Raw genomic sequence first — 12,483 nt, 5'->3', positions numbered from 1 at the left:
AGCAGTGTATGTTGTCACTCATGTTGGACCGTGACCACGGTGTGGCTCTGCACCAATCAAGTACAAATAATATTTCAAATGAAGAAGCAACCACTAGCACTGGTAACGTGGATTATCTTTGTTACAAATACGTTTCATAGACTGCATATTAACACGGAAAGAGAATCACATATTCGAAAATAATGTAATAATGGAACAGATTTCACCTCGTCAAGTAAGTTTTTTCATAATTATTTTCATTATATTTTATTAAAGACATTGGCTTGATATATTTGAACAAAGTGTATATTTTTTTCTATAATATACAAATACTTCTTACTGATAGATAAAAATTGACATCACATCTCAATATCTCAAAGAATGAATTTGAATGATACCATAATTAATTTCTTTGTTTCAGCTGCGGGGATCAGACCAAATATGTCATCCCTGATGGCAGTGAGCTGATCGAGCTGCTACACATGCTGTGGAGCCCCAACAAACACATGATGGGACGAGGATTCATTTGTCCTTATATTGGCCGAATAACAGTAGGTTGCTGTGCTCATGTTATGACAATTTTGTGGTTTTTAAGCTGGGCAAGGTATCAGGAACATGTATTTCCACCTGCCTAGTTCCTAGACAATATTTTGTTGACCCATGAGTCAGATTAAAATAATAATAATAATAAAAAATGGTGTTTTATTTTGCTTCTAACCTTTCTAGTCTTAAGCAAAAAAAAATTTTTTTAAGGACTTGGATACAAAATGACATTTATATTATGTTTCTTACTGGTATAGACTATTTAATAAATAACAAATTACATGCTGTAATGTCTGTCCACCTCAGGCCAAAGGTCCCATACTAAGTGGGCATAACCCTTTAAGACAAAGATCTCTTCTTTTTTTTTTCACGGCTTAAAGGCAATTAGAGGTACAGAGGTACGCAGGTAACCGCGTGTGATGCTCATAGTAATTTTCGATACAGAACCCCGTACATACGTCATACATATTATAGAAAGAAAACACCCAGACCAATGCAAACAAATATGTTTCTGCAATTTTAGTATGATATTTTTATTTATTAATAAACAAAGAGACTTAACAAAATTGATGCGTGTACTGATTAATGTTATTAACCACATGCAAAGCTTCGTGAATTGCAACAACTATAATTTATTATCCAAGCTCTAAATAATCGCTACTAAGAATAACTTATCATAAAATGTTTTTCCAATCGCTCAAGCTCCCAAAGGCCTACCGATAGGTCGGGTGACGTAATCTTGAAATTTTTTAAGCCGGCGCAGAACTTCCAGAAGGTCGGGCGACGCCACGGCCACTTTGAACCGTGTTTACTTCTGCAGTTATATTTTATATTTATTCGATTCTAGAATATATTCCCAAAAAGTCTGAAAGGTGTTTTAATTTGTATCACTTGGATATGATTTGTATTAGAAAGTGTTGTGAGTGTGACGCTTGAAGGGAAGGAAGTCAACCTAACCTAACCAACTGCGTATTTCTATACTGTGTAGCTGGAAATTGTGGCGGGAGCTCTTTGGCGCGCTGTCTTCGGCGAAGAATTGCGCGCGCAGATTTTGACAGCGCGAAATACCTACTTTAGCAGAAATACCAAGCCTTAACGGTATTCTCGAAATTAGTATAAAAACTGGGAAATTTCGCATGTTCGAAGTCAGGTCAATCAAGAGCTACTGGTTTAATGTTTTATTGATGACTGGTTTCTTTTCGTAACTTCGCCCACGTAGATTTTGATGCGAAATTCGTTCAGATTGAAGGTAGCTTAAATTACTCTTTTATATAAATAAGCAATAAAGAATTTGAATTTGAATTTTTGCAATCAGTTTTCTGCCAATAAAATCCCTTCAAAATCAGTTAGTTATTAGTCTTATGAAAAGGACTTTTAAAAAATAAATAGTCCAGCTACTGTTTCGGAGTTAAAAAAAGAATATTAGTTTGATTCATACCCTTTTACACTTATTGTAATTTTGTTATATTATAATAAACAATCACTTCATTTCTACTGAAGTTATAAAACGATTAGTAATTCACAAATCGTAATCTACTTAACCATCTAAGTGCCTACTCGAAATAAAACTAATAATAGTAGGGAATTTAGTGCAATGATTTGTATGGAGACCCCTCCACTTTGGTATAGAAGGCTCATTTTTGCAACAGTGGTTCTTTGGGTGCTCCTGAGTGGATTTCCGTCGGTAGACATCGGGAGCCCCCCCTGTGGTAGCAGGGGGAGGGGGGGCAAGTCTCCTTCCGCCGCGCTTCACTTTAAGGCCCATATCTTCAAAACTATGGGTATTAGGGCAAGTGTGGTATCATTTTCAGATAATTAAAGGATGGCGAATTCATTTCTAGAACAAACTTTTTGCCTTTTCATACAAATAAATAGAGATATTGAACAAAATTCACAAAAACCAAAAAGTATTTTTTTAAATAAACGTCGTTTACTTTTAAACCACTACAGATAATCTAATAAAAAAAATATGACCTGAAAGCTACATTTATCAGGATTATAAAAATATAACATTGTATCGTACTTTTTTCGCAAAAAGTAGGTGAAAAAATTTTTTTCTTCAGGACACAGCGGGCGAATTTTATTGCGCATCGGAAAAAAATATTTATTTTATCCATGAATTCATACTATTTGGTTCATAAACAAGCAAGGATTATTATTTTAGAATTTATTTAGAGTTGCTGGCACATCAATCTACCATGATTTGTATTTTTTCGTCAATTGATTTTGAACTCTGTGTGTGAGACGTAAGGTTGAAAATGCCTTAAATACATTTTAATATCGAAAATATCATAAGAAGAAAGCACTAAATAAAGAACTTTAATTTGTCTAAACGTCTTAATTATTATTATAATTTTAATTAACACTTATTTCTACATACTATTGTACCAGTTATTTAACGGAAAGGTAAGTGTGAGGAAAATGAGGCTGTGACCGTTTTAGTTGTTTTTTTTCAGACAGCACCACACCAGCTTCTACACTACTTCTTGCACTTACATCTCACCATTTCCAGGCAAGCCTCGGCAGCTACGGGCATACCGGTCCATGTAGGCTCCATGTTGCTATCGACTCTGGTCCACCCCCAACCAGTCGGGTAAAGGGAAGACTGAGTCGGTTGTTTGCAACTAATCCTATACGCGAACCCCTTGGATTGATCTAATAAGTAAGTGGATAGATCTTGAACAAGGGATGACCAGAAAAGAGGACCAAAATCCCAACAGAACAGCCTAATCTGGTTTACTGACAGCTCAAAGATGCAGTAGCGGCGTAAGGGGGAGGCGATGGGGGCGGTCCGCCCCGGGTGCCAAGCATCAGGGGGTGACACATGTCGCACAGATTAGTACTCACTGGCGCATCTGCATAGCAAGTCGCCACTGCAAAGATGGCCTTGGGAACGGGAACGGGCGTCTACTGTAAACACTTCGAAGATAGTGAACGCTTAAGGAGGTTTGCTACAGTGTTTCAAGCTGAATTCTACGCTATAATTGTGTGCGCTAAAGAACAGGGGTGTAAAAAACGCAATATTTACATCCTGATCCACAGCCAGGCAGCACTCAAACAAAAAGCCATCGCCTCAGTGAAGCTTGATTCTAGAATTATTCTAGATGCAATCTTAAAGATGAACAAACTCGGAAGGCATGAAAAAGTGTCCCTGATGTGGGATACCTGGACATACACGGATCAAATGCAATGGGAGAGCCGACAGCCTCGCGAAACTAGGGTCAGAGGCGATACCTATTGGGTCAGAACTGATAGGTACTTACCTTTATCTAACAGCATACCTCATGGCTATAATATAGCCATATCCAAGAAGCACAGTGCTGAATGGGAAAGCTCCAACGATATAAGATAAGCCTCTCCAAATCATTCCTAAAGGGAAACACAGGGTCATGGAGAAAACTCATTAAGCGGAAATAAAAGGTAAGCCCAAGCAATTACTGGTACGCAAACTGGGCATTATGGAACGAACCACATGTCCCACAAAATGGGCCTAACAACAGAAGACAGCTCTCGAGCATGTGGAATACATGTGGGGTCCATGAATCAATACTGTAAGGATGGGTATGCTTTGGTCAGCATATTCGGCATCAGAAAATTTAGATGATAATTTTACTTAGATGGCTTTCACTCAGATGCTTAATTCACCTAATGGATAGGATTTTTTTGGATGATAGGGAATAAAAAAGGGAGCATAAAGATCCTAATGGGTCGCTGTGGACTACGCTTAGACCTAGCTTAGCTTAGCTTAGGCCCTACATAAGATAACCCAGACAGCAGCAGCAGCTTTGTATCAGCATTGGCTACTGGCAGTATATTAAGGGATTCGTGTATAGGATCAGGTGCAAGCAACCGACTCAGTCTTCCCTTTACCCGACTGGTTGGGGGTGGTGTCTTCCCTTAACCCGACTGGTCGGTGCAAGCAACCGACTCAGTCTTCCCTTTACCCGACTGGACCAGAGTCGATAGCAACATGGAGCCTACATGGACCGGTTTGCCCGTGGCTGCCGAGGCTTGCCTGGAAATGGTGAGATGTAAGTGCAAGAAGTAGTGCAGAAGCTGGTGTGGTGCTGTCTGAAAAAAACAACTAAAACGGTCACAGCCGTAACCTTTGTGCTAAAAATATCTCCCGTAGTTACTATGATTGTGAAACCTCATTTTCCTCACACTTACCTTTCCGTTAAATCACTGGTACAATAGTATGTAGAAATAAAAGTGTTAATTAAAATAATAATAATAATTAAGACGTTTAGACAAATTAAAGACTATTTAGTGCTTTCTTCTTATGATATTTTCGATATTAAAATGTATTTAAGGCATTTTCAACCTTACGTCTCACACACAGAGTTCAAAATCAATTGACGAAAAAATACAAATCATGGTAGATTGATGTGCCAGCAACTCTAAATAAATTCTAAAATAATAATCCTTGCTTGTTTATGAACCAAATAGTATGAATTCATGGATAAAATAAATATTTTTTTCCGATGCGCAATAAAATTCGCCCGCTGTGTCCTGAAGAAAAAAATTTTTTCACCTACTTTTTGCGAAAAAAGTACGATACAATGTTATATTTTTATAATCCTGATAAATGTAGCTTTCAGGTCATATTTTTTTTATTAGATTATCTGTAGTGGTTTAAAAGTAAACGACGTTTATTTAAAAAAATACTTTTTGGTTTTTGTGAATTTTGTTCAATATCTCTATTTATTTGTATGAAAAGGCAAAAAGTTTGTTCTAGAAATGAATTCGCCATCCTTTAATTATCTGAAAATGATACCACACTTGCCCTAATACCCATAGTTTTGAAGATATGGGCCTTAAAGTGAAGCGCGGCGGAAGGAGACTTGCCCCCCCTCCCCCTGCTACCACAGGGGGGGCTCCCGATGTCTACCGACGGAAATCCACTCAGGAGCACCCAAAGAACCACTGTTGCAAAAATGAGCCTTCTATACCAAAGTGGAGGGGTTCTTGCACTAAATTCCCTACTATAAGGCCACAGATCCAGGAAAATGAAGTCCAGTTTTACGATTATAACCCTTATTGCATCGTAAACTCACGAACAAAGACATTATAGCATACAGCAGCACAGCACACAGCCGTCACGGCCAATCAACCCTGCTTACATTCCCAAAACACCAATCAGACCCCAGAATTCGTGGAACAGCCGATAAATCCTCTCGATTGAACCGCAGTGAAGGGGTTAACAGTGGGTTCTTTCAATATATCGCTTAAATCAAAACATTTTGAGGATTAAAGATGTAATAAGACTATTAGGGAGCAAAATTCAATAAGCTAATATCATTTTTCCAGAACCCGTCGGGCCGGCCATAGACACCCCTGAACAAAATTTTATGTATTTTAGCCTAAAAATTTTTAAAGGTTTCGCCATTTATTTTGTGGCAATAGGAATACGTGACCTCGCAAACTCAATTTTGACCAAGACTGGCATAAAATAAAAGTAAGTCCTACCTAACCCATATACCTACCTAGTCTATTCATTATTTATTTCATTATTATTCCTTGTCTATTAGACTATAAGAGCGATTCAAGACAACATTATGGCTAGTGCCTAGAAAAAAAGCCCCCTGCCCCTTACAAAGTGAACGATCTTTCATGAAAAATAGTAGTTTAAAATTAGCAATCACCTTGTAAGGCCCATATTGCTGCTAGCTTAACCCTTGTCATGCCACTCAAAATGTGAGTACTGACCCTTCCTATATTGTACCTCAGCCAATCACAATGCGACAAATTCCAGACAGAACAATTAAAACGCTGATGGAAGATGGACCATTTAATGTGAACGTGTGACTCAGTCTTCCTTTTTATTAAAATTTTCGGATGTTGACAAATGCTACTAAACGGTAATTTGACTAATTGGTGCTCATTGTGGGACATAATAGGGATAGTTGTGACATAAAAGTGAATTTTTGTTGGGAAATATTAGAGAGAGACAGCGTCAAATATGTAGTTCGTGACACCCAATGTGTTGTTTAATTTAATGTGACCCTAAGTTTTTTATGGCTGGGTTGCACCATCTTACTTTGACTTTAATAAATGTCAAAAATCTGTCAAACTCCACACAAAAAACACCGGTTATCGTTATAGTTTCGGTTGAAGTTAGATGGTGCAACTTATCCTAAGTTTAGGTGGTCAAAAAGTTGACAACGCAACCTTATTCCAATGAGGGCTATCGTTTTAGCGCTCACCAGTTAGCGCCACTGTAGAGTAAGGTCCTGTCACTTGCTAGTAGCGAAGACAGTGGCACCAACTGGTGAGCGCTAAAGTGGTAGGAGGACTATCGCATTTGCACTCATCAAGATGGCGCCACTGTAGAGTAAGGTCCTGTCAATCGCCAGGGGTGCCAACTGTTAAGTATAAAAACGATAGCCCTCATTGTAACAAAGACGTGTTGCGAACTTTTTGGCTACTTTGGGTGTCACGGACTATTTGACGCTGACTGTACATGACGTGTAGTATGGGGGCTTTGTAGGGTCAATTTGAACCTTCGCGTTCAAGAAATTAAGACTACATGACTTTCTGAAAAGTGTTCTAGGCGGACAGGTTAAAAGAAGGTAAAAAGTCAAAAAACTAATTATTTTTTTGTAGGCTTTTGTAAAGCGCTTTTACACTTTTCAGTATTACTTTAGACGTATTCCACTTAGAGCACCCACCCAAATAGCACCTGCGTGAATAGCACCTGGCCTATTCCACTCAGAGCACCTATCGATATTTAATTTTAACCCTACAACTATTCTAGGAGGGCAAGTTATGATTTTATAGGAATACCTACCTACATATTGGTTGCCGTAATAAATTGATTCGAATGAGGGTTCCAGGTTCTATTTCTGTCTGGATCAATAACAAAATCCTCTTTTCCTAAAAAGATCATGGATATTCTGTGAAAGTATGAAAAAATGCTTTTCAAATCCTATTTCTAGATAAAAATAATTTATCAAGATCCTATTGAGTTCTTTACTTCTCTGAAAATGGCAGTAGAAATGTTAATAAACTACATAAATAATTAAAATAAACTTTGACTCGCAAAATAATAGATCCTTACCAAATACTAATGGTGCCTACTTATTATGTCAATAATAGTCTTTTCCAAGTAAATTAGGTATTTCCAAATTCCTACTTTTGCCTACAATACTTAAGTTAACCACTATATCCTGAACTCTCCTTCTATAACCTTCATTATTTGCCAAATTGGGATCTACAGCTCAAGTTATTTTGGATGGTTTTGTAGCGTAGAAATCGTCTATCAAAATGCGTAGGTGGTCTTAATAATAAGCCAAAAAGAGTCTTATTGCAAAGGCATAAGAGTGATAGATTTAAAGATAAATCATAAGAAACTCCATAAGTTATTATTATGGACGAAAATAATCAATTATATGTTTATGAATACAAACGATCATTTCGCATCTCTTCTATTCTTCATATACATTATTTATTACCAATAATATTAACATTAAAGTATTGCTTTTATACAGGGTGTGAGGAAAATATGCCTAAAATGTATATGTCATAGTTCACGTATCCGATTTATCATATTGGTTGTTTTACATATTATTTAAGCTTAAAGTGATAGGCACAGCAGCATACATTATTTCTGATGAACGAAGTCGGTACGAAGTTCGCCGGGTCAGCTAGTTTAGAATAATTTACAACTTAAGAAAAGTGTTTACCTACTTAAGTAGAGAATGAGTTAGCTCAAGCTAAAAAGCTCAATTTAGAAAATTATCATGTTGTATCGTTACGTTAGTTACTTTGATTATTCACCATTATCTTTTTCGAAAATAGTTAAAGTACGAATTTTGATTATTTACCCTACTCTGAAGCTTGATTACGCATCCAAGCCTATTTCCCTGACGACTTAAAAATAATACTAATGATAAAATATTTTTAATCGTTCAAAATTAAAAATCTAAAGCTGGGTACACAATATAGTAGGTATACATTTAACATCATAAAACGTGAAAAAGGGTAACCAAATAAACCGTTCCAATTTTAAATAGAACTGCATTCGTTAAAAAATTGCAAATCAAATTACCAACTGTGATGGCGCCGTGAAAAATATGAAAACACCTTTTGTTTTCAAAAAATTCACTAATGAAACTGTGGTACAATGAAAATAATTGACTCGTTCTGCGTGGAAAGGTTTTTTTTTATCGTTGTACAGTATATCAAGGTAAACAAACCTTATTTCGACGTAATAGGGCCGATTTTTCAACAAAATGTATAGTCCGATGTGTCGTCGACTGTATTTGATGGTGATTTAGTATATTCCAAATGGAAAATTCTTTTGAAAACAGTTGATTGCAACCATTTTATTTTAAAAGCGTATTGTTTTTTAGATTTATTTAAAAATACAGAAATAATTTTGCAAAGTTTTTTATTGGAAGAGTATATTATAAAGTTGAACGTTTATTGAAAAAAGAACTTTGTTGAAAATAATCTAAATAAAACGTATTTATACACGAAAAAGACGTAGCAACCGTATAAATGTCACAATATTTTGAAAGCAATAAAATCTTAATAAAATCCCAATTTATACTGTGAATATCATAGCAATATCAATAGGAAACCTAATACACCTATTGTGTACACCATTTTAACAAAATCAGTGTAATAAATTGGACACTAATGGCGGGTAACTCTTTATCTAGGGTTACCAGACTACAAAATAGTTTATTTCCAAGAAATCCACTCAATATTAGTTTTAGTAATTAACTTTAAGTAAAAATATTTTAGGTAATATTAGAGGCCAGTAGATCTCATAAATAAAACACTGAATATTAAACTTTCACATTATAATATATGGCCTTAATTTAAAATACAATAAAATTCATCACTTAGCACAAAAGCGCGGGGAGTCGTCACTCGTCACCACGCGTCCCTCTATTCTAACGTTTGATCCTAGTGTGACATTGACGTATTGTCAATGTCACACTATGACATCAGCTCACTGCTCAACAGCCACAACGATACCGTTATTTTAACGTTTTAGATTTTTCTCAATTAACAACTTACTTAATGTTATAATACATATTGAACTTTTTACTACTTAGTTAAATGTTTTTAATGATAAGAGAGGGCTAACGAACTTAAAGGTTACCATGATTGTAATAAATTAATGTTAATAATCAGATACCAGAAAGGTCAATATCCTGTATTGTAATGATACTTGCATGAAACTCTACTTAAGTGCAGATGCTAGTTTTGATTGATCTAATTTTAATTTAATCTTAAAAAAATATTCAACTTGGATATAGTTTCTTAATTAGAGCCATCGCGGTTGTGACCATTTTTTATGGACTTATATTTATATTTATTTTAACTTTTAGCACATACATACATACAATGCACTGTGGCGGACTTAATGCCGGATGGCATTCTCTGCCAGTCAACTTCTAGACTTCCTAGTATTTAACAGTAATTTAGCTTCACTTAAGTTTCAATGCCATATTTAAATACGTATAACGTTTTATCAACCATTAATGAATAAAACCCAAATTCCACAACCCAACGTCAGTACTTCAGTCAGTAGATATCGTACTTCAATATGGCAACCCTGTCTCTATCAAACGCCGAGCCGGTATAAAGTAAAACCGATTGCATACAAACGAAAAAGAACAAAAACGCACCCATTGAACACCTGCCCTAATTAAATGGCCCTAACGTATCAAACCTGTTTGTTCGAAGTTTCAAAATATACCAATCTAACTTTGAACTCTACCAACGATGACGCTGTTTCTTATGATGTTAATGTTAAGGTTCAAAGTGGCGTAAACCCAGTTGCTTAGAAGTGTTTATTTATGTTGGTTGTTGTATTCATCTCGAACCTCTCATTTTTTTCGGACACCCGACTACTTTATAATGTCTTTTTTATTCGAATCTTCTTTTTAGTTTATTTTTAAAGTGTGTGCTTACTTTATTCGTGTTTTAGTGTAAATAGGCTTTTTGTTATTATTTGCATTGCGGTGTTAACTTTAGATGAACAGTTATGTGTCAAGTTTAAGTAGATACAAGTAAAAAAACCCATTTTTTTTTCTCTACGGTATACTTAAATAATTATCTGTGTACCTAAATAGATAGAGGCTCATCTAAAGCTCATCTTAATAATAACATCAACTGCTTAAACTTAAGTTATTTCATCTCATTCCAATATCTGAAAAGAAGCTTAAAATAAAAAGTTTATTAACTATTTACCTTCACATTTCAGTGCCACTAACGTAATTAACAAAATTAAATAAACTCTGAACTAATTTTCTAATTAAGATATTTCTTACTTTTACAACTAAAAACTAAAACGTACGACGGACTGCGATTTATCTTAACTTTTCAATAAAAGCAGCTAACTTTGAAACTAAATGTTTCTCAAGACAAACTCGAGTGAAAATCTTAGGTTTTCAAGTCACGTACTTCTGTAGCAACTAGTACAGCCATCTATTGGAGTTTTCACGAACTTCACTATTGCTAAACTAAGTTTCAGTTTTATTTTCTGTTTTTCATTCGGATACATTTGCTTAAAGTTTTTATTTTGTATCTTGAAGCAAATTGAGTTTTTAAGATAATTTTTTTTTTGAGAAAAGTTTGTACAAGAAAATTAACATAAAATTCCTACTCTTGACTAGATTTAAACTTCACATTTTATCTTATTTAAGTAATTAATTTGTTTAGGAATAATAAGACTATTTGATTAATTGTGATTTTCAGTCATTCATCACACTTATTTCATTTTTAAATTATTATCATAATTAAACTTATTAATATCTAGAACCTAGAGAAAAATAGGTAAAACAGCTGTAGTTAAAGAAAACTTACCTTTTAATTTATTCAGTAAGTAGTCAAAAATCCAAGTCACACAAAATCCATAAACTAATCACCACACTTAAAAATAAACAATCGATTGTCAACAAAACAAAACACAACACAAAACGTCACTGAACAAAGTTCCAAGTTTAAAATCGCACTCGAAAGGCAGCAAAAGTTTTCGAGCCACAAAAAAAGAAAATAAAATTTCAAAAAGAGAACGCGAGTTGGCGCGAAACGAGACGTCAAACGTCACCCGGCGCGTGGCGATGGCACGACGCATCGGACCACACTGGCCAGTTTCACGATGCACAGATTGTAGGCTGCATGATAAGCTCGCGCATGCAATGCGCTTTTGGAGATAGAAAATTGATGAACAAACTTTTTGACGGATTGAAACGTAATATTTGCATTTTTGTACTTTGTGCATTCACTTGCTTTGAAATTCAAAACTATGCTTATTCTATGTGAAAAACTTCAGAATAAAGATTTCTTAAAACTTAAAAATAGGTAAATGTATGAATTGGAGTAGCTTGCAAGGTATATTTTGTAACAGGAAAAGTAGGATTAAAACAAATTCCATGTCTCCATTCCCCTTGCATTTTTTCACTCTACATTTTTAAACATGAAGATGAATATTTATTTAATCAAAAAATATCATTTGCTTAAAAAATTTAAATATCTGCCAGTTAGTTTTGGAGAAGTTCGTATTTCTAGAAAAGGACTAAGTAAGCAAAATTATGCCTTGGAATTTATTGTTAGTTTTTGTGTGTATAATGTGTTATAGTCTAAACTCGATTTATAGCATATATGATATGAGTATTATTTAATTTTATAGGCTCTTCGCGGAATAGCTGATTTATCCTAGGTTTGAACAACGCGTCGCGTTTCTTTTTGCCCCTTTGACTGTTTTCTACGAGATTGTAATAATATATAAAATCCATTATTGGCTGTAAGAACAAAAATACCTGTTTATATTATTATTATAAAAAGAGCTGTGGTTTTCTGAATAAAGAAAAATAAAATAAAATAAATAAATAAACCTTGGCGAACCGGAGCTTCCATGTTTCACTATGCATAACGTATGTTATGCTTTATAAAACAAAGTTTCTTTTCTCTGTCTACGAATAAAATACGTCTACAATTTTT

At 34.9% G+C, this 12,483-nt stretch overlaps 1 protein-coding gene across 1 annotated transcript in view; it reads right to left on the bottom strand.

Annotated features, from left to right (window-relative positions):
• Positions 1-11,614, bottom strand: part of LOC135084462 (irregular chiasm C-roughest protein-like) — a 91,005-nt gene extending 79,391 nt beyond the window's left edge. The window contains exon 1 of the mRNA XM_063979241.1: positions 11,347-11,614. The gene's annotated coding sequence lies outside the window, so the exon portion shown is untranslated. The remainder of the gene's footprint in view (positions 1-11,346) is intronic.
• Between the last annotated feature and the right edge of the window lie 869 nt (positions 11,615-12,483).

The sequence above is a fragment of the Ostrinia nubilalis genome, chromosome 26 (genome assembly GCF_963855985.1).
Source record: "Ostrinia nubilalis chromosome 26, ilOstNubi1.1, whole genome shotgun sequence".
Classification (NCBI taxonomy): domain Eukaryota; kingdom Metazoa; phylum Arthropoda; class Insecta; order Lepidoptera; family Crambidae; genus Ostrinia; species Ostrinia nubilalis.
This window is presented reverse-complemented; position numbering and strand designations above follow the sequence as displayed.